A 23,970-nucleotide genomic window follows, 5' to 3' on the forward strand; every position below is an offset into this window, starting at 1 on the left:
TGCATAAAATACAGCCATTTTATCAAATGTGCTCAGAGAGCCTCTGCTGAAATGTGCAGGGTCTCACACTGCACCTCCGGCTTGGGGCTTGCCTGCCCCAGATACCTGGGATCCTTGTGGCTGCCCCCTACAGTGTCTGCAGAGGGGGGGCGCACTGGATAGAAGACTTTGGCACCTCGTTTATGCTGTTGTGACCTTTCCTTCTTACAGTACTGACGTAGAGCTGGGAGAAGGGATCTCAGCTTGGCTTCCTGTTTCCTGAATTTTCAAAAGTGCCTGATTTCTACCTATAAGGAGTAGAATATGAAGCTCAAAGGTGAGAGCGGGCAAGACTTTGGTCCGTAGAGAGGGGAAAAGTTTGGTATGAGTCACTAGCAACTGGCTGAGCTTGGAGACTTTTTTTTTGGTACTCCTTGCACGTAAGCCAGCATCAGCCCCTGCATATCATCATGGTCTTTCTGTGAAGACAGACCCTCTTGAAAAGGATTTACAGACACAAGAAAGAAAGTAGCTTCCCCCAAAAGTGCCACATAGAGATGGGGCAGTGGGAGGAGCAAGGAGGCTGCAGCCCAGTGGTTCCCAGGTAGACTACCCATGTGTGTAATCTACCAGCACTCACTTCTCTCTGAGTACATGTACAGAAATAAATGAGGAAGAAGTTCTACTTGGCCTCTCAACAGGCCAGTTGCTTAGCATTACCATCAGGCAGCTGACCACRGGTATGTTCGCTGGTGACCCAAAGAAAGGCAGGGTCCTCTCCCCATTTCTCCTTTTGTCTCCTGCAGATTGCTGCTGCCACTTTCTTGCTTGGGTGCTGTGGAGGTCTGGGGGACTTGGCTGGGAGCAGCGCTACCTGCAAGGCAGGAGGATCGCTGTGCCGGGCCAAAGCATCACATTCCTCCCTGTTTGAACCCAGCGTGATGAGTGCTGCTCTTAAYCCCATGCAATTTCTCTTCTCAGCGGCAAAGGGGTTATTGATGAGATTCTCRAGGCTGACTAGGGGACTCAGCTGTATAACTGCCATTGAAATTAATGACAATTATGTGACTAAATCCGCCAACTAGCTTTGGAAAAAACAGCCTCTCCCTGTCTTGTCTCTTGTTTACTGGAGGGCACTGCTGTAAGAAGTTACAAAGCAGCAGAGGATGCAGTAGTATTCAGTTGCTGCAGAAGCTAAAGAGAATTAGACGCTCTTTTTGCCAGATCCCCAGCTGCCATAAACTGGCTTTTTGCTCTGCCAAAGTCAATAGAGCTATACTAATTTACTCCAGCTCACAATTTGAATGTTTCAGGCCATATCAAAACATCTGCCATTTTTCTTTGCAGGCAGGTGAAACACTAATGAATATTGAACAAGATCTTGCAGTCGAGGGATTTTAATAAATAAAAATATATTAACAAAAATGTACGGCCTGTTAGCTTTTGCCAGCATTTGTTCATGTCTTCTCCCTGCCATTCCTTTGTTCAGTGTAATTGCATCTGCATCACTATGGTAACTAATGAATGATTATTTAATTTACCAATCTCTGAATGCAGCAGTTTAGTGTTAAAAATATTCCAACGCTGTCTGACATACACATACGCACAAACACATACAGTCTGTCATGCAGGAAAAACCATAGGTGCTTGATATTCTTATTTTAGGCTAAATCTGTTTACCTGTCTCTTCGAATGGGACTGAGAGCTTTAATCTAATGTGACGATGGCCACAAGCTAAACAGTAGGTGCAGATAAACACAGTTATATTTTTTCATGTTCACTGTCAGTACCTATCAGCTGTCAGCCAGCACACCTGAAACAAAAGCTGCACCATTTACCTCCCAGAGAATTTCTGCCCAGCTTTCCTTTCTTAATAGTTGGCGTGTATCTGCAGGAAGTTTTCAGAGGAAAACTGGTATTTTGTGTTTGAAGAAGCTATTCTAAAAATGCTGTTTTGGGAGGTCTGAAAGAGGAAGAATAATTATCGGCTTTTCAATGGGACACTGAAATCAAGAAAAGGCTAATCTGCAATTTCTGGAGAAACGCTAGGGCTGCTCTGTGTTGTTCCTGAAGGCTCATTTAGGTGAGGACTGATGAGAAAAGGCAGATCAACGTCCACCTGCATCATGGGTTTTGCCAGCTCTTTACTTAGTTCAGTGTTTTGATAAGCTGAAAGTTTTCAGGAGGTCCCTAGGCACCTTGGAAGAGCTTTGCTTGAGGGGACTCAATTTTATTCTGTGCTACATCCTCGTGCAGCTGACTTGTCAAGGTAGTCCTTTCTAAATAACAATATCCCTGCTACAGRGGGAGCGTGTGAAGTTTGGGTTCTCTTCTCTGGGGCTGCTTGAGGGAATGGGGTGTAAGAGTGAAGGGAAGCTCGCCGAGCACCTTGCAGCAGCACACCTTGCTYGAGGCYGGCCGCGGYGGTTTGCCTGGGCGCGAGGAGAAGMAGGAGACTGCAGCTCTGCTGGRAAGTGCTGTTTAATGCTACGTGGTGCTCTGGCTCAGCCCGCAAGGGAAAACACAGCAAGTCAGACTGCGAAAACGCCTTGGTGCCTGCCAGCGCCAGGAGATAGCCAGTTTCTTCCCCTTGGCCTTTTCGCCATCCCTCTTGGGACACTCAAATGTAKAAATGCCTGGCTGTGTGCAATCGTTCCTGCCTCTTTGAATTGTAACGTGCATATATATATGGATGTGCACACTGTGATTGTAATGGCACAACTTGGAAATAACTGCCTTGTGCAAGTAAAACTGAAGTCTCCTGGGCAACTCCCCACTTTGCCCAGCCCCCAGAGCAGCTTTTGACATGGTGGCTACGCTTCGTTGCCATTTCATATCTGAAACAGCAGGACCAAGGACTCCTAACTCATGTCCTATTGTTGATATAYAAGTGTGCAGCGATCCAGACAGCTAGATTTATTATTGGTGACATGAAACAATAACTGGTTATACGATGGCCCCCAGTTAACTTGTAGTAAGGTGAAAACAGGGGCACTAAACTAGAATGAACTGCTATATCCTAACACTGATTTAAGGCTAAAATGGGAACTAGATTTACAGAAACTGCAAAATTATGCGGYCCCTCTGCAACAAATGTTTCATCTCAGTGCCCATATCCGGGGCAGTCTGCTTTAAAAAATCTCATTCCTGAATCCTAGATTCCCATGAGCACGAAGCAGCAGAACCCTGGAAAAGACACAGGCAAAGTATAAACTGTGCAGCTCCCCACCTCCTGGTACTCTCTCCCTCTAACTCCTTGTTAAATCTGAGTCTCTGCTCCCAAATTCCAAGGAGCCTAATTTAATTTAATTTAATTTCTTGCTTTAGAAACCCCTGCAAATTAAGGACATGCCCATTATGTGCTGCACTGCAACTCACCTGGAAGCTATTGAGTTTCCCAAAAGAAAATCATGGCCATCTTACAGGGATGAGTCATCTCTCGCAGCTGGGTGAGAGATGATTTTCTAGTTGTGCACAACTTTGAGGTTTCAAAAAAAAAAAAAAAACACCCCTTTTTGTTCCCTATAGGGCTAAAACCACATTACTCGTATTTTTGTGAAAAAAATGCAGAAAGGGAGAGCCTAGCCTAGCATAGCCAACAGTTCATTAATCAGCTCACATCAGGTGTGAAAGATTCAACTTTGCCATCCTCCGGCATTCCTGAAAGGTGATAATATCAGGGATCTCTTTTGCAATGTTTCATATTTTTTTATGCAAAATGGAACAGTGCCAACCTGTGAGACTCTGMCTTCAGTAGGCAGTTAATAGCTTGGTGATTTATAGCACCAGCCTAGCACACAGGGGTCCTAAGTTCAGGTCTGCGAGAGCCCAGGACTTGAGGCTATTGTCGATTCTAAGCCTCTCTTAGGTTTTGATCATAAATCACGTCTTGGAGGTGAGAAATCTTTTCTGACAGAAGTTTTGGCAATGCTGGTATGTTTTCCTGCAAAACACTTGTTTCAGTGACCTGGTACTTTCCGATAAGAGAACATTTCGTTGAAGAACTCCTGAATAACTCTTAAGAGTATGACAGCATTGCGTCTTTCAAATAGCTCTGAAAAATTAAGTGAATTTGTCCGTATTTTGGATCACAAAGCATTTTGGTAGTTCTCAAGATGCCCTTTTCAGGATGGTCCAGTTACCATTGCTTCGTAGTGTCTGATATGCACATCTGGTATCTTATGCCTTTGGAGGACTTTGGGACATGAGACCCTGGTGCACTGTTACGAAAATAAGAAAAAAAAAAAAAAAAAAAGAAAATTTACACTTCCATGTGGATGACCAAAGAAGGAAATAACTATTTCCTCCCATTTTTTAGTAGAGCTAATTAAGAGAAATCTGTTAAATCCCTTGATGCCACAGCATGCTTTGTGGCTGGCTGATRATGAAGGATGAACCTGTTGGCTTTCACTGGGAATCCCGTAGGCAAATTAAATATACATCGACTGTAAAAGCAGAGAGATGGTTCTGGTGTCTGCTGCGACATCCAGCATCACCCAGACCAAGGGATTCCTCATTGACCTTGAAAGGAAAAGACAAGGTGTGATGGGCACAGTCTGAAACGAGTAGCTGTTTTCTCTCCCAAGCAAGCTGCCTGATTTGTTTTCTCACCCGAGGAATCTCCCCGGCCTTCAAAAGAGGTTGGCTCAGAAGGCTACTGGGTGTGAGATTTCTGAACGCTTAACCAAATGAGAAAGGCTGCTGAATCTTTAACAAATTCTTCCTTCCAACTGTTTGTCAGACATTGGAAATGAATAACATTGGCAGTCCCATCCAAGTGTTTTACCTAAGACAAGTCCTATCTCGACTACTAAGAGAGATGTGGCATTTTTTTATTTGGTCCTAGAAACTCACTTAACTCATTCTTGGCTGCTGACCACAGCCCACAATCTGTAATTTGCCTTCGTGATTTCAGCAGATGGACATAGAGCTGACTGAGGGCTATAAGAAAACACGTGAGCTTTTTGCAAATGTGCCTAGCTGGAAAAAGACAAAAGCAAAAGGAGAATTCAATCTATTTGGTTACTGTAAGATACTGTACCTGTAGGAAGAAAAAGAGTCTAGGTGGAATAATAAAAGATACTGTTGGCACACTGAATCAAGGGGCAAGAAATCACAGTCTTGGCAGTGATGCCCTAATCACTGACCAGAAGGATATTTCCAAAGGATTCTGCTGCTTGCACAAGCCGGTGGTGGATTCAAGGGAAGAGCATCTCCATCTCCCCATACYGTAAGCATCTCTTTGCTGAACAGCAGCAACGCAGGGTGGCAGGRGCATGGTGCTTCAGCCCAGCAGGCGGGAGACCTGCTCGGCTTGCGCGAGCAGGCGTTTTAGCGCAGGCGTAGTGCCGCCTTGCACCGGCTGCGCTTTCCCTGGCTTTGGAGCTAGCCCAGGCTCCCTGGCTCAAGCATCTCTGCCTCACACCTCCATGCACAGCAGAGGCATTTGCTTGGAGATGAGGAAAAACCCTTGGGGGAACGGCAGCTCCTACTACTCAGGGGACTTGCCTGCATGCATGCATGGGTATGTTACTGTTTTGTGTAACAGGCGGGTTTTGCGCCTTGAGATCAGGCCTGAAATGATGTCTCTGTGCCATTGGTTTGTCCCTGGCCTTGTGAAAGAGCAAACTCACTAGCTTGCATGTTTTTATCTTTAGTTAAATATCTTTACTTAAAAATCCAGTTTGCTTGGGAGTCAGCATTTTTATTAGTTTAACTACTTAGGAAGCCCCAATAAAACATGAACAAGGGCATAAGGGTCCTTTTACTCTCCAAGTGCCAGCTAGCAGGGATAGGCTTTGTTTGTGAGCTGTCTGAAGTAGCCAGGGACACAAGAGAGATGAATAGACTTTAATGTTGTTCCTCTGAAGTGTCACCTTCTGGTGACTTCTTACTTATAAAACTGCTTGGGGTTCTCTCAAGCGAAGATCGCTCCAAGGCAACACTTTTGATCAGGCATGACAGTGAAGTGCATCCACCAAGGCAGAACGTTATATGTGTCCTGCACAATAAATAGCAGTTGGATCCAGGGACAACCAGCAGCAAATCAATACGGGCTATACGGCAACAGTGCCTGCCGTCCCGCGGGCATCCCGCGGCAGCTGGGACGGGCTAGTGGCCTGCCACAGCGCCGGCTGCCAAACCGGGGTGCAAGTTTCAAAGGCAAAAAGAGCAGTGCTCTGAAGTGCTCGTTACGTTTCATCTGTCTGTTGGACTTTCATTTATTTTTTAACACTTCAGCAAGGAACAGCTTTGCTTTGCTTTTCCCCGCCCATCACTGGCAATCTATTATTGCCTAGTGTGAACATTTTCAGTACTCTTTTCTCTCTTGTTGCCAAGTACAGTGACAGGGAAAGGGGGAGCAGAYGCGCTTTAGCGGCAGTCTCTCTGTGCCTTCGCTTCTTTGCCGAGCGGGGAAATGACACTTCGTTTTTCGCCATCTTTCGCCACATCGTGCTGAAYTGCCACTCCGTGCTGAGAGGAAATAGAATCAACCAGTAGATTGTAGCACTAGAGAGTAAAAGTCTGAACCAGTGTCCTAGCTGATGGGAAAAGGACTGTACTGACGACCTAGGATAGGATGTGCTGAGCATGAATAGGGGGCAATTTATGATTTAAACAGTATTATGGCAGTAAGCCTGTTACAGCCATAATACTGTAACGTTGTATGGAAGATAAAGTTTGTGAGTAGTATTTATATAGYTAGGAAAAAAAAATGGACAAGCTTTTGGACACATGCTTTCTCCATGTTCTGTGTGCCCAAAAGCTTTGGTATTTTTCTAAATATAGTAGCTTTTTAATTAAAAGATATCGACTTTACCCACAAAATTTCCCTGGCTTAATTTAAACACATACATACAATTCAGATCTTGAAAGAAATAAATCTCCTTCAAAAACAGGGAGAAAGGCATCTATTTCCCTTACAGCTTAGGAACAGGAGCCACAAGCAGCCTGTGTGCACCTAGCCAGAAATGTCACCTCTCCATAGAATCATAGAGTCAGTAAGGTTGGAAGGGACCTCTGGAGATCATCTAGTCCATGATACCAATGGCTGTTTTTATGAAGGAAAGCACTTAACATGCGCACATGTGGAAATGGAAAGTCCCCAGGAAATAGAGAGAAAAGGGGATGTTCATTGTCAGTCTGAGTCAGTTTGTCAGACCGTTGCTTCCAGATAATATAGTCCATTATGGTGAGATATAAATGGTCTGAAGGAATAGGCTAATTTTTARCAGAATTGTTGGATTAGATCTTTTGGATCAGCTAAATAGTTTGAGAGCTCAACAATAAAGATGTGATCAGGAGGAGACATGCAAACAGCATGAGTTACAAATATGAAGAACTTGCAAGATCTAAGGCAGAGAGATGCCCAGTTATCAGCTCTACCAGATATGTAGCAAAGCAAGTGCTATGTCACAACTTCCAGATCAGCGCTGCTGGAAATTTTATAACCTATAGCTAGTCACTGGCATCTCCCCTTCCTCAGCCTTACCATTTAGTTCTGTACGTAACTGTTATATTTCTGTCACATTTCTAAAGCATTTAAATAGAGAGCTTTCTCTCAAATGTGACCATTTTGCCAGAGATGACGCCCACCTCCAGATGAAAAAGTGTCTTGGTGCCCCAAAAGATTAATTTAAGGAAAATGTRCCCAGAGGTACATATTTGTATGCAGAAAAATGGAAAGAATTGAAAAGGTAGAGTGGCTGTTTCACGGGCTGCAGATTGACTTCTTTAATGACATTTTCATTAACAATTCTTGCTGCCAAATATCATGGGTTTCTCCTCTTTAGAGCTCTCTGCATTATTAATGAGTAACTCCATTTGGAAGTGATTTACATAAAATAACCTTTCTCTCATTGCCGTAGACAAGAGCTCTATGTTAGGCCAGAGAGAGAAGGAGAAAGACAGTAAGTGCACTCTGTAAATGAAGAGCAGTTTTGTGTGCTGGACCAGGAGAACCCGTGAAAAATAACCTCCCCAGAATATTTCCCATCTCAGCGGCAGTGCAACACCAAAATGCATTGTTTTATACCCGTCAGTGCAGAGCATTGTGGTGCAAAGGCCAGGATCGACTGACGCAGGTCAACACTGCAGAGAGGCTGTAGACAGGGTAATCTTAGCATCCCCTGAAGGGCTTTTTGTGCATGTTTTGCATCATTTTGGCATTATAAAGTAGCCAAGGCCAGAGGATCTGATCGTACTTACTGGTATGTCAGATTCCAGAGTGATGCTGGTGTGAAAACACGATAAGTAGAAAGCAGAAAATGAAATACAACTTTTTTTCAACTTTAATAAAAATGTATATATTTAATTTCCTTCTAATTACAACTGAAACTTAACATTATGGCTTTTTTTGTAAGTTGGATATTTGACAGCCTGGACAGTTTGTTGCTAACTGGTAGCCTGCATATCTTTTTATTATAGATTAAAGGGTTGATGTTGACTTACACAGCTGCAATAAATTAATGGGAAACTCACACAGTGGAGACTGTGCTCACCAAGTGGATTCCAATTAAAGTAGATACCAAGATGGATCTCATTTAAGTTTAGCTTCTTTTAAAAGCTATCTAAGCTATGCAGTGCATTCTTTCCTAGAGGGCAACAGAGACCTCCAAAATGTCTCAAATCTCTTATCTAAGCCACTTATTTTAAGATGAGATGATTGATTGCTTTCTGTGGGTCCCTGTCGCTCTCTACTGACTATGGAGAAAGATATGRGTGACTTGGCTTAGATTTGGAGGGCTCCTTTTCAGATTCCTTTGTAGATGAAATGAATTCTTCCCGTCTGCATATCAAAAGCAGAATAAATGCTATTTTCTAAAGAACTCCATGGTCTAGCTTGATAGGTTCTGAGTTTTATTCTTTTTTTTAACAGATGATGGAATAGTTTGAAGATAGTGGTAAGGTTGGCATGAGTTTAATTACATTTAATAAATAAGTAAATATATTTATACATAATACATATATTGCTTTGAATAGGCAAAAATCATAATCGCTTGCCTGTTGTGGATACTTGTGCCTTTGAAATTATGGGGGCAGACACAGTCTCCAACAGGAAGGTTTTGAACTTCAATTTCTGCAAAATAACCTCTCAGACCAGTGGGGAGTAACTTACAGGAAAATAAGGCATCATTTGTACATAATTAAGTAAAACCTTTCTGTTTCCCACATCTCCATGGAAATAGATTTGTTGTTCAGCTCATTAGAAATAAACATTCTGCTGATTTTTCCAACAGGAGAAACAACTTGACAATGTCATTAAGAATCAGAGAAGAAATCAGAGACTTTAAAAGGTAAGGTTTTACTTTGAAAACCCTGGCTAATTTGATAGTTAGAAATTAAGGATTGTGGAAGAAAGCTTACACTGGAGCCTGGATGCATCTTATAGAAAGTGCCAGTTCGAATTGAGTTAACGCTTTTTAATTCATAGATTTGATTTTGCAGAAGTTGTAAGGAGGGCAGCCTCACGTTCTTCGTTACGTTGTCTTCTGTGAAACTCCGTGCAGACCAAAGCGATTAGTCCGCATGGGCTTATTTGCTGAGTTGAGTCTTATGCTYGGAGTACTGCACTCAAACTATCATCTCAGCACAATACATTATAAAAATGGCAAAACATCATGGTTCACATTTTACCTTTCTAGTGTTTGCCTAACTTCTATGTCAGATAAAAATCTTCAAAATCCAAAAGGTAAAGCAGCYCTGATTTTCCTAGAGAACTGTGCAGATCAACATTTCTGGGAAGCTGAGTGAAATATAAACGTCAGGTTTTAATTCTTTAAATAGCCTCGATGAAATGTTAAGAGTTCTTCTGTACCGTATCTGTAACAAAGCTGGAAGATTATGAGTGAGACTTGGCTTCAGCAAATCATATTGTTGTTTCTTAAATTAGTTCTGCTGTGGGCATGGTGCCCACAGTTTGCTTAATCTTTTAAACCTTTTTTGGTAAATTAATATTTTGGACAATGATGAATATAAATAATTTACATCTACAGCTTTCATGTTGTATGTTCACTGAGCTGGATTTACAAAGGCATCAAGCCAGGATCTAATTCCTGGCTTTATTAGGTTATGAAACAGAATCTACCCAGAAGATATAATGCCCTTAAGCTGTAACATCAGCAGCAACAGACAGACCTTAATGCTACTGGACCTAATGGAATTAGATTTCATGTATGCTTAATGAATGCAAATGCCACTTAATTTTTACAGCTTGAGTTGTAATACATTGCATGTGACACATTTGCTACTGAAAAAAATATTCAAATGTGTGATTCTTACACCCTGTGTCCAATTTCAGCACTGTAAAATGTATCCTCTTAGGGGAGAGGGGCTGAAGAAACATGCCAGCAAAAYTACTGCATAATTTAAAGCAGCCACCAAAGAGAAATGTTAAAATATGCACTAGGCAATTACAAGTGTTGTATATGTTTTATTCTCCTTTGCTGCTGTTCAACAAGGAATAGTAAAGAGATTTAGAGCAAGCGGCAACCATAGCAACAAGGAATTTTTGGTTCAACCTGGTGCTGCATAACTTCTGGCAGAGAAACTCATTTCAGGATACTTTGTCAAGTGCTGATTCTTCCAAAAGATATGTGCAGCATTTTCAGTTCTGCCTGTCAGGCACTGGCTTGATAGAGATATGTCAGGGCCAAATTCAGCCTGAGCATAGTGGATTTACACAAGAGCTGGTCATGATACTTGCTCAGCACTGTTCCCTGGGTTTGTTAGTTATCAGAGGTAACAAAAGTCCCATTGTGCTCTCTGTGAGGAAGAGGAGAAATAGATGTGAAATGTCAGAAGGATTCCTTTCCCTGGCCAGTCCCACGCTCCGTACGGCTGTGGTTGTGAGAAGTCCCATGCAAGGCCTTGCTCTTCTAACCAGGTCTCGCCAGSTACCCTCTTCTAGGGGGGTATGAAAGTCCCCCTCAAGCACAGCTCCTCAGCAGTGGTAATTACCAGAGTGACTGTATCCTTAGACTGTTATTTGTGCTTCCTGGCACATCCACTTTCCTTGCAGGGAGCTAAGCGGACATTGACCAAAGGCATTGAAAATGCATAAGTGAAGACTCAAGGGAAGTATGGATGGTGCTCAGAACTCAATTACRTATGCCAGGAACCCAGAAAATATATTCAGTTGATGGGATTTTACAGCTTTTTCAAAGACAGTCTAATGCTTAGTCTCTGTGCATTTTTAAAAAGATTGTATGGGTAGGCAGAATAGTTCAACCTGATGGCAGAAATTCTARCTGTACAGAAGTCTGCCTACTGATCGCAAGTAAACAAGGATCACAAGTCAGAAGGATCTGGGACTCWCTCTTAGGTGAAAAAGTTGACCTCTCCATGGTTAGATAGCAAAATGAAATATCCTTTGCTTCTTGTGACAAAAAAAATTATACATGCAGTTAATTATGAAATGAAAACAGCAACAAGGTGACAGGAAAACAGATACTATACAATCTAAAAGATGAGATCTAGATTATTCCAAAGAATGTGTTAGAAACAACTGTCATTGAATGTCATTTTTTTTAACTCTATTGGAGGTGATTCTTCTACATTCCTGCATAAGATGGAGCTGTTCCACACACTGACTTAGAGCTGGTTGAGGGCTTTATAATTTTATTTCATGGCCCAGACATGTACTCCAGTAGAGGATAGTAGATAAATGTAAGCCTATTACATTAATACTCTTATTTTCCTTAATCTTTCCTTATGGTCACTTTAGCTCCAGGCTAAAACCCATGACATGGCAAAGTACCCCTTGAAAGCCCCTTAGTCACATATTAGCTTATGCCCTTGAATAAGCAGCTTCACGCACCCTGGGGGAGCTGGACTGCTAGRTCACTAACCAAAGAACTCCTCCACATACACTGATTTGTAACCCACTCTGCTCCAGACCTGCAGAATTGGGGATAGGTTCCAGAAATGATGCATGTAAAGTGCAAATTCGGCCATTTTATCTAACACTCCTCTGAAGGTTACTTGTTGCAAGATGTTGTGATAGCATATAGAYGTCCTCCACCTCATTACACCTTATTTTGGCGTCCTGAGTCTATAAAATCGTTTTGTAAATTGTCTGGAAATAGCTATGGCTGACTCCGTGTCCTCTGGGGAGAAACACACTGCCTTTTGGCAAGACATATGAAGTTATCTATGGTCAAGGCAAAGTATTCTTAAATACTTTATCTCCGCATTTGTAATTGCTGTATCAGGTTACAATAGGAGGAAGTGGAAGAAAAATATTGCCATCACACATAAAAAGATGGATATTTAGAAAGGAGGGAATTAAGTGAAACAGAAATCTAGGGTCTGCTACTTTTATTTTCTTCAGTGACACCATTTTATGTATAGCTTGGGGGGAAAAAAAAGCAGAAGGTGGGTAGTGTTACTTGAACAAAATTCCCAGCAACTGTTGCCTGTGGACAGCCTTTATACTGTGCAGAATGTTTTCCTCCACACCCGTATTTTGTTTCTTGTGTATAGCACTTAAAGCACATGAAGCAGTGCTGTACATCTGCATAAATATTTGATAACTATAATTGCATGTGCAGCCTACACCGTACTTTGGCCCCTGGGCATACAGTGCAAGTAAATGTGCATACCACCTGTCTATAAAATGTTAGGTTGATCACGGAGTGTGTGAGATTGCCTGAAACATCAATTTAAAGCAAAAGCTCTACTTGCACTGACGTCAGAAGAAAAAGAACATAAGAAAAAAGAACATAAGTATGTTCTTATTTTATAATTAAACAAAGAGAGTTACTGTTCAATGATTTCACATAATTTGTTAAATTAATATGAAAATCATCAGCTTCTCATAATCACTTCCATTCTACACACTTGTCCTTCAGGGAATTGCTGGCTTGTGAAGAAATCTTGTCTTTAGAAACAAGTTAAGGAAATGGTTTGGGAAATAGGATAGTCTAAATACCCTTTTGTTTCTGAGCAAAAGTATTGTTATTCAAGGATTTAATTTACCTTGAAGAGAGGTAAACTATAATTACAGCTCCTAGAAATACATACCACAGAATTTCTATGTTTTTTTCCCAATAAATATAATTTTTCATTTTTTAAAAAGTTAGCTATCRTTATTTTGAAAGAGCTACCTCTGAAAAGCATATCAGGAGAGTCTGTTCTTCCTGAATCATTGAGAAATTGAAATGCTGACACTAAGGAAGAAAAATCTCTTTTTATTTCTCTTCCTTTCCATATCCATCTTAACAGTAGGTAACCTGAGATCATTCTTACAGGTGCATGATAAGACAAGGATTTTCATTCTATAGAAAATTCTGATACTTTTGATTTTTATTCATCATGACTTGGAATGAGAAGTTGAGACATTTTGGAGAATTCATATTATTTTAGAAGTGAATCAACGTTATATGGCCTTTACAGTTACAATATTACACATGCTGCTTGTTTAACTTAAGTACTTCTATTCATCTTTTCTTTAAAAACTTCCATGTGTCCAGCTGAGATTCAGTGTCTAGCAGGACTTTTATTTCCAACTCCTCTGCCCTCCATTTTTCTCCGCGGGTTGAGCTTTTTGACTGGGCTGAGCCTGCTGTGCTACACCACAGCCAGGCACTGCCCATCCAGGCGCAGTAYTTCAGCTGAAGGGGCAGCCTGAGAAACTGTCCTCTCGGGGAGGCTTAGGCTGTGCTGAAGTCTAGCGTGTAGCACTGCAGCAACTAATGTGGACACGACTTTGTGCTCAGCTGGCCCACCAGAGGTTGGTCTGACGTATTTCTGTTTAGGCTGACGTGATTCAAAGATATCATGTTTTCCTGCTTACAGACATCCATTGTTTTACTGCTTACAAACATCCCAGCCTTGCCTCCTTAATCGAGAAAGCACAGCATATCCTCCTGGATTTCAGTGTGCCTACTCRCCGAGAACTACCCTTCTCAACCTGATGAAGGGAAATGCCCCACACTTAAAACAAAAACAAACAAACAAACAAAAAAACTGGCTTCCTAGATTTCCAAAAATGTGAAAACATGTCTAAAGAATGGATTTTGTTTTTTCTTTAACACAGCTAAGATAATCTAGGTCAAGCTCTTGGCCTTCTGTTTCTGTATCTTCCCCTTCAATCTGTCATAGTACCTGGGGCCATTATCAGCATGAGGCGTTGCAGGTGGGATCCTGCTTGCTGACCGTGGGAAGTACCCCGTCTCAGCAAGCTGAGCAGAGCACCCTGCACGCCCTTTATCATTAGGGGGAGAAATGCTCTTTTATGGCATGATTCATTCGCCTTTTGTAGACACCCGTGTTAAGATATACACCTCAYGCCTGCAACGCCTGCATGTGTCTGYTTTCTCCACCGTCTGTTGAAGGGATTCAAGGCAGCTATCTCAAGGTAAAAGTCTGTGTTTTGCTAAATCAGTCAAGGAGCGTGTGAAGGCACCTCCCAACTCCAGACATAAGGAAGTATGAAAACTATTTTAAAATTGGTAGCAAGCCATCATTATAAATGCTTTACTAAAATTGGTTTGTTACTTGCTACACTTTGTTACGTTGACATTGTTACGCTCTTAATGACATTCTCTTAGCCTGAAAATGTTAATAACTGAATAGTGAGCCTTGAATCCGGAAACTGTTACTTTATTTAAAGTTGAACATTTGCCTTCAGCCTCAGCAGCATTTTGCATTTTATACTAAAACTAGCTGGATATATGATGCTGCTGCCCAGTGCGCTAGGATGCTCGTAGGTAGTTTTGCCAGATGTCCGGTTTTTAAATGGCCTTGCCTGTTTTACAGAGAAGCTTCCCCAACCCATCATAGCTCTTGCACATACATCCATAAATCTGAGCAGGTGCAGTAATATCATATCTGAAGGTGTTATGATTTTTCAGCAGTTTCTGAAGGTGGAGCCTTGCATGGCAGGTCAGAACTAAATTGTGTGAACTGACAGGTTTCCAGGTTTTTGAACACAAAGATGAACTTAGCAGTTAAGAAATGGTTTCTATTCCTAGCAGAAGGCTGAATGGACGAAAGAGCAGAGCCTCCTGGAATAGTAGGCAAAGATTTTTTTAAGCTAGAAAACTCCCTGCTGGTCTTCACTGGAACAAGCAAGATTTGGAGAACAATTCAGCAATTTGCAGGCAGCTAGCATCATTTGAGATGCCCTACGAGTACCCTGCTTAGCCTCCATCTCCGTGTCCAGAAGGGTAATGCCTCCCAGACGTCCTGTGTTAGATGTTGCTTTGATAGCTTAGGATGTCTCAAATGGTGCTAGATATGTCCAACATACTTTACATCTCATTCCGACAAAAGAAATCCTGAGTTCGCTGCTTGAGCCAAAGAAACAACAATATAGCACCTGTGAAATGCTCTTAAGTGTTTGCCTTCTCACATAGATATCTATAATTTTATTTTCCTGTATTAAAAAAATCAATAAATGCAAATGTGATTTGAGTGAATTCCTATGCAGATGAATTTAAATCAAATATTCTGCATGGACCAAACATGCAATCTTTGCTTGAGAATGATGAATGCTTGGGGAAATAATAAGTTTTCCGGCACAGTGGGAGGGAGACAGACAAACCTCTGAAATAAGACAAAGCCTTTCAAGACTTTTTCTGTAACATGTTGTATCTGACAACTGTGGAGAGTTAATGACAAGTAAGGGTGTCTCTAAAAGCACTTACCAACATACTGATGTGATATCTGCTTGGAGAGGCTTCTCCTCCGGCCCGGGCAGGAGCGCAGTGGGGCGGGAGGGCAGGGGCTTTCAGGCTGGCAGCTCTGCTGCTTGCTAGGTGGTGGCAGTGAGGCAGGGGGACTTGGGAGTCAGCCCCAGCTGAGTCACAGCCCAGTTTGTGATCGGAGTCATCGGGTGTGCTCTCTCCTGGGGAAATACATGGAAAACACTTTTAAGAAATCAGAAATGCGGGTGACCTAAATGTTTCTACTAAATTTAAATCATTACCTTCTTGCCTGTTGGTATACACACRTGCTGTTTAATATTCACCAACATTTGTGGGAAATGTCACTGCAAAGAGAGGTATTGTAGGGCAAATATGGGAACCAGTGTGGTGATCCACTGCTGGGRTAAAGCAGTCTGCCTCATCCCTGGGAGTTAAGGCCGGCAGTCTGAGATGGCGGTACCTACTGTTAACCCCAGTAAAGCAGTATTTAGACCACTTTAGATACCTGACATTAAGCCTGGTTGTTTGCAGAGGCAGCACCAGCGCAGCTATCCTGCTTCCAAAGTGCTCATGAAACACGGCAGGCACTGAAATGCTGGTACCCTCTGCTTTTTATTTCCAGCATATGAACATTTTCCTGGTATTGGCAAAATTAGAGGTTGAGGTTATGTCAACCTGCTGCATCCCAGCACTGAGGGGGCATGGATGCCCACAGGCAACCAGCTGCACCTTTTTCTCAGATTTGTGTAATCTGGTGTTATAGCTAGCATTGGCCCATGGCAAAAAACCCCATATCATGCAATCACAGAATAATGCAGGGCAGAAGGGCCCTGAGGAGGTCATTTTATCCTTAGATATCTGTGTCAGGAAAGGAGGTTCTTAGCTTTCAGCATGTTGTGAGTGTGCGTRGCGTTAGTGCCCATGTGTTTTGGGGGAGGTCTGGTAGCATGTGTTTGAAAGGAGAGTGCAGCACAGGGGGACCCAGAAACTTCCCTACCCAGAGCTGTCGCTATCTTCTTCTGGACCAGCAGCATTCCTGCTCTTCCAGCCCTGGGATTTCCCTCAGATATGTTGCAGGTTGATGAATTTATGGTGGYGTAAATGCTGACAAATTACTGATTATCGACATGAAGCAGATGCTAGTCACTCTGATTTTGCTCATCACTGCAGTCTCACATCACTCTACAGAGCTTTAGGTACATGTCGTTCTATGCTAAAAATCTATTTGATTTGGGCACGCTGTAATAGTARTTTATCATTGTTCTAAACTTTATTAGAGGATTATGCTGGTGTGTTGCCATAGCTGCAGGTACTGAGGACTCAGAGCTCTTCCTTTTCCATAAGAACTTCAGTAAAGAAAGGAAATATTTTTTCTTCTGTCATTTACAACAGTAGTTTACATCACTGTTATTGAGTATGGAGCAAGAACAGCCACAGGAAGTGATTCACCTGTGAAAAACAAATAAAAAGATGATTTAAAACACTGTCATTTACATAAGGTAATGGAGACATCTGATTTTACACTATCTTTACCTGCATTACTTGCAGCGCGAGAGCTGTATAAAGATGCAAGGTCTTTTATTCTGTGTTATCTTCTTCACAAAATGTTATTTTTTTCCAGTTCCATATAAACTGAACTAGTTTACTGAATACCTCGATTTAGGTTTCTAAAGTATGCTTTGTTCTGTGGACAGCAAGTGACACAGTCATAATGATGACAGCTGCCTTTAAGTCATCACTCTGTCTTAGTTGCCCTGAGGGAAACATTTCATATCAGTGACTAGTGAGCTTTACATTCACACTAACYAAAAAGTCGCAGCCAGCTTGAGTCTGTACTAATGCAAATCAGAGGTAAATCAACATTACACCAGAGTGCCTTTAGTGCCAAGCACACTGTTATTCTGCGTTCTTCACATTGACTGCTTTAATATACTCACTTATTTTCCTCCCATGCTAAAATAAATCCATGTTTCTGTAGGAAGTTCTTTTGTGTATATAGCTCCTATACATGTTACATTTAGCATTGCATGGGTAAAATCAACAGCTAGTCTTCTGTAGTTTGTTTTCCATGACACAGGATGTATTTCTAGCAGCATATTCAAGATGTTTTAGCCAAGTGAGCATTCATGGGCAGATGTGAAAAGTCAAGCCTCTGTTCCAAAGAAATTCAAAAGGCAGGTTTATAGGAAAGTGGATGGGTGATATGGTGTGGTTTATAGAAAAGCAAACATGATGCTAGACTTTAGGAGGATGACTAGGAATTTTTTGCTTAAGTAGAAATGCCTGAGAAAATACCTGTTCAGTGTCTCTAAGGTTTATACAACAAACAATGGTGGAAAAAATTGATTTCCCCCCCCCTTCGTTTCACTAGCTATAGATCAGTGTCAGACAGCTGACTTAAAGCCATCTTTTGTTAACATTAATGATGGAAAGATCAGTATCAAATTAGATTTCRTTTGTAAAGAAAATTTTACTACTTCTTGTAGATTAAAAAAGACAACAGGAYCTTAGTGCGGAACATGATAACAAATCTAGCCCTGAAGAGGTTATAAAAGAAAAAAATAAAATTCAAGTTCCTATGAACCTAAAAGAAAGAACCCAAAAGAACCTGAGCTGAAGGGGAAAATAATGCACGATAAAGAAAGCAATTTCAGTTCCAAAGCATTTGTTTTGAATGAATGGAATGATTATTTTTTTAATTATGGAAAATATATTAGTGCATGAGTTTTTTCTAAACATTGCAAGTCCCACAATGTATTTCAAAGAGGAAGTTGTCTAATATGGTACTGCTTATGCCTGAGGTGTAGTGAACTTTCTGTCTTTTTTTTTTTTTCTTTTTCAAAATGGCAAATATTAAATGCCAACTCAGTAAGAGTGAGTTACAGACTGAAGAAACCACAAACATCAGTCCCACGTTAAGCAGACATTGCCCCTGGTAGCCTGCTCCTCGCAGAGCGCCAGGTCTGCTTCCCTGGGAGCCGAGGGGTCCGGCCAAGGCGAAACCACTGAGCTGAGCGCAAACTGTTCACATCCTGTGGGCAGCTGCCCAGATACTCACCTGTGGAGGATATGAGCCCTTGCTTTGGCAGGATATTCACCAGATTTCCCTGCTCTTGCAAATCCCATGGTAGTGGAGCTTGCTATTTTTCAGCTTTGGCTTCGTTGACTCTTTCCCCTGGGTCTGGAGGAGACTTGCATTTCAGGTCGGCTCTAGTGACCCCTTCTCCAACCGCATTGCTGCTCCTGGTGACATTTCTCCGCGTTGCTGCTCCCTGAGACATTCTGCACTTCCTTCCTTGCTGTTTCTTCGCCAAGGCACTCCTCTTACGCTCCTTCACCTTTGGGCTTCTCACCATCTTTGCTCCAAGTGTCCTGACCCCTGTTCAGCTGCCATCTCCCTCCAATTTCTGCCTGTGACAAGTGTCTAACACTCCTGTTGTCAGATGACTGAAGTGGTACATTTTCCCCACCAACTGTCTTAGTGGTGCCAAAGGCCCCATCTATGCACCCTAATTGTAAGTGCTACAGACCTGTCAAGTCCTGCACGTCTGAAGCTTTGCACCTTGCGAGCTCTGAAGTGGAAAGAAACTAGCCTGTTATTAATGGACTCTCCCTGCTCTCACTCTGTTTTCGCCTCCAATCTGATTCTTCTGGATGACCTACTGCAGCTTTTCTCTAATCGTCCAGCTCGCGTTTGTCCCCRGCTTTCAGAAGTGTGAGCCCATCAGCTTGAGTGGTACGTGTGTGAGGAGCTGGATGTTTCTCATAGACCTGGAAAGGAGGTGARGCAGACAACGGTCTGCAAGGGTATAGAAGGAGGAGTTGGGAAGAAATCTTAATTACTCGTGTGCATTAAAACAGGTGGATAGGGAGGCTCTGCTGACACAGCTAGTCTTTTAAGCAACTAGCCTCACAGTCTTTGGTATGAGATCCAGAAATCTGCGTGACACGTCGTGGCTGCCCAGATGTCAGGTGACAGCCTCATAGCGGTGATCTCCTTTTTCAACAGGCATTTGCTGCTGARCCCTGCTGGTGAGGGTAAAACGTAAAGAGCTTGACAGTGCAGAGGGGGCTGACTACATGCAAACCTGCACGGAGCTTCGTAAACCAATCTTTCCTCGGGAGCAAAATACCCCCACAGACTTCAGCCCGCTAGGGAGGGAGCATAAATGTATTTCAGCTACAGGAAGCAGATCACATTTCTAGAAGAAACTTTACTCTCCAGAGTTTATATGTTATGGATCTTCTTTCACCATTAGTTAATGTAAAGCAGGGCTAAAACTGGCATAAGTGAGATCAGACCCTTTGTCTTAGGCTGAGCTATTTATAAACAGCTTTGTCTTGAAACAACGTGGGCCATCCATCACGGGCCTCGGGCACCGTTCTGCGGGGCAGGACTGGAGTTTAGTTTGCTTTGAAGGAGGCAGCATTCAAAGAAAAGTATCTTCTTCGCTCAAGAAAACACTCYGCATTTTCATGGTTCCACAGCAGGCCTGTTTGCAAGGGGCTGTTTCTCCGGATTGACCTTGGCCAGCGTTGCTTCGCCAACTACGCGAGGGCTGTTATTGCTTCCAAAATATTATGCTACATATTTCTCCCTGGCAAGCTAAGGTCAGCTAAGGAAATCAAATGCATTCAATAAGGTAAATTTTGGAAGAAAATGTGTCATAGCCCTAARAAAGAACTCCCTACAGAAACATACTTTCTGCAATGAACTCCAAATGAGCTGTACAGTGAGATGTTATTTATCAAATGGACAAAGAAATAGTGAAAATTAGGTTAAACTACAAAACTGTAAGGAACTTTGACCTGCAAGACCTAGTTAGAAAATGGAAATTCAAGTATTTGAAAAWTGATGTTCTGTTTTGAGTAAGAATAAAAAGTAAAAAACCAAAAAGTTTTGAAAGGGAAATTCCTGTTAAAATCCATTTGAAAATGTTAAATCATTTCATTTTGCTCCCCTTGCAGTAGTTCAATATTACTCTTTAAAACTAATGTCTTAGTACTTTAAATTAAATTCAAAATACTCAGATTGAATGGAAACAGTTTTACCTTGCAAATACAATTTGGYGTTGACAGAGTGGAACAGCTGACGTAAATGAAAAGCAGTGGAAGAAGTTATTTATTTAAGCCTTCGCTTATTGGTAATTYGGCTCAGACCAACACGTTCCCTTTAAAGGTTTCACTTTTGGCGAGGAAATATTCACCCACCAATTTTTTTATTATTATTTATTTACTTGTTTGTTTTTTTTACCAACACCAGGGTAATATGTTGTGTCCTGGCAGAACCCTGCAGGCTTTGGGTGTCCCTACAGTCTGGCTTCCCTTAGACTTCTCCGGGAAACAGTACTGAGACCGTTGCGGTGCGGTTGTGCATGTGGGCGAGTAACAGGGAACAGCCAGCTGGTTTYGGATCCAGCCACCCGCTTGCACCCGCTTGCAGCGAGACAGCATTAAATCATGGAGTGATTTGGGGTTTTTTACAGCAAACATAAGTTGGCTTTTCAGGCTTTCAAAACTCCATAAACTTGCAACCGTTAAGGGTCTGGGCTGTCTTTGTTCTCTGTGTTATAGCAAAATACAAGCAAAAGGGCTTCCTCTCTCTAAGCTAAAGTTTACTGCTTTCCTGTAACTGTGACAATTAACAGGGCTCATAAAAATAAATCAGACAGGTTGCTGTGACTTTAAATAGTAAGCACGATAATCCTCTTGTATTTATACTTCTTCTCTTTCTAAAAGGAAATCCTTGCGTCTGTGGTACTGTTCTCATTTTCCACACAGAAAAGGCAAACAATCAACTAACCTTACAAAGAAATGCTCAAAAGAAATGACCAAAATAGACTGTTGCTGAAAGAATGGGGAAAGGATGGTCTGCAGAACTCTCCCTCTCAAATTTGTAAGTAAGAAAACTAAAGGCCTGGGATAGCTCTAATCTTTTTTTTTTCCCCATAGAATAAGATATTTATGGGAACAGAGAGTATGAATTGTAAAGCAAGCAGAGATAACAGTAATATAAGTACTGTAGAATTTTAATATAGATCTTCTAGTATGGATGATTTAAGATTGTATGAAATTAAATATGCTGTATCTACCCTTTTTCTTTTTTTAACATGTCATAAAATGTAATCTTAAGAACTTACTGCTTTAATATATTTTATAGGAGCTTCTACAATGGAAATATTATTTTTTCTGATGATTTGTACAGTAAAGCCTTTCCATATTTTACTCTCTTTTGTACTTCAGCTTTACCACCTGTAAAATGGAAATACCATGTTATCTCCTTTGAGAAGTAGTATACAAGGAGCTGCATAAAAGAAGATATTAATGCTCTTCCTGTTGTTACCCTTTCTGACGCAAGCTTTTAGCTAAATATAAAGCTTCATGATGGATTGCTTCCATAGATGGAGAAATTGGTGATGGAATCAAAGGTTTATTTGAATTTCTCCTGTGCAAAGCCAGAGTCTTGTGATCCCAGTTGGTCAGTGTCCTTGCTCATGGTTTTGAGGTCCTTTCTGCACAGCACCTAGGTGCAGAAGTTGCTTTGCTTTACTTTTCTCGGGACTGTGTGCTTAGTGTTGTCCAGCCTAACCTAGTGTTTCTTGGCAGCCTTCTCCCTTAGCTTCTCTATTTCTTTCTGTGGTTGTAACAGATACTCAAGCCTTTGCAAGCCTTTTTGCATGTGTGCCTTTGTTTTGGGTGACCTGTGCTTGCTTGTTGGATAGAGGTGCCTCAAGTCAGCTCTCTGCTTCCATAAGAGGCTAAACTCTTTCTCTACTCTGTGTTAAGTGATAGGCAGCATTTATGCCCAACCTTTCAACCTGTAGTAGTGTTTTAAGAGGATATTTTTTTTCCCAGTAGATTATCATTATCAGTGATACTGGTGTAACAACTGATCACCTAATTGCATATTTCATCTTCCGTTCATAGAAATAGCAGCCATGAAATAAGTATAATTAATATTGCAGCTAGAAAAGTGTTCCAGCAGCTGTAATTAGAAATGGATAAATTGTTAACTGTGAATAAATAATCTAAAGTGTTCTTAATCCTTTCAGGTTTTGAATCAATTAGGGAGTTATATTTTGTTTTTGTTCTCTCACTCTCTCCTTTTTCCCCCTATTTGCAACTATTTACTGATTAAACTGTCAGGATATTTCAAATTTCTATGTGGTCAAATTATCTGCTTCATGRTGTAGAAGTGCTTAACCAAACTGCATGGTGCTGATGGGTGAAACTTTCCCAAGAGCAGAGCATATGAAAACCCATTGGTAACAGAGGAAGGGATGGGCGCAAATCCTCAGGAAGTATGAATTTTCAAGCTATGCTAAGTGGAGTTATAGTAACTCCTCTTAGTTGAAGACCTACCTTCAGATATTGTTGGTATCTTTGTCACTGTGGGAGAGTGACCACTGGTCTGTGCTGCAACAGTTCCCAAGCTTTAAGGTGAATGGACTCTCATGTGAATAAATAGCAATTAATAGCAGTGATGAGTGTGGTCAAGGTGACTTGTTGTTTGGAGTTCAGGTGAATTTCCATTAATGCTCCTGTCCTGAGYTGCTACCACTCTGCATTTTGTATTGGCATTTCTGCCAGCACAGAAAGCATCCTATATGACGTTACAAAGTCAGAGAGTAATTTTTGCAACAAATTTTCCTTGGCATGAATGTCTCAGTGACGTCCATGACAATGAAAAATTTGGCTGCACCACCACAGCATCTGAAGAGCTTTTTTTGTTTTAGGTGCACCCAGCTCCCACATACCTACTTCAGACTCTGCTGCTTGCTGGGATTTTAAACTCGGCTCATTCTTTTTTCTTTACTTTTGTCTTCTAAAACTGTCTAGATCATAGGTTACTCAAAAGAAACACGAACACAAGGGTCTTCCAAATTTACTGAAAACTTTTCCAAAACTGTTATTGTCTTGCCACAGCAAACCCATCCCTTCAGAGATTGTTCTGAATAGATGACTTGAAACTGCTCAAAAACAAACATTGCCTCAGACAAAATTTTGTCTATAAATGTTCAGTCAGTCATGAGTCCCTCATTTTCCCCAATTTCCCACAAAGGTGAGTTTTCAAGCAACCTGCACACAGTGTTGGCAGAAAAATAATAGAGCGCAGTTCACAAGCTCCAGCTGTCATTTGCGAGGGCTAGCTTTTCGGCAGCATACCTTGAATTTCACTGTCATTAAGTGCCAATTGGTCCAATGAGATGCAGAAAGCATACTGTAGCATTCTGTTTGTAGTACAATTKCAGATATAAATCCACTAACCCTCTAATTACCCAAATCTAGGGACTAATAATTTACATACTTTATTTTCCACTCAGTAAAATTTATTTTAGGC

This window comes from Rhea americana, unplaced genomic scaffold (assembly GCF_003343005.1).
Source record: "Rhea americana isolate MKP2758 unplaced genomic scaffold, rheAme1 scaffold_43, whole genome shotgun sequence".
Taxonomy (NCBI): Eukaryota; Metazoa; Chordata; class Aves; order Rheiformes; family Rheidae; genus Rhea; species Rhea americana.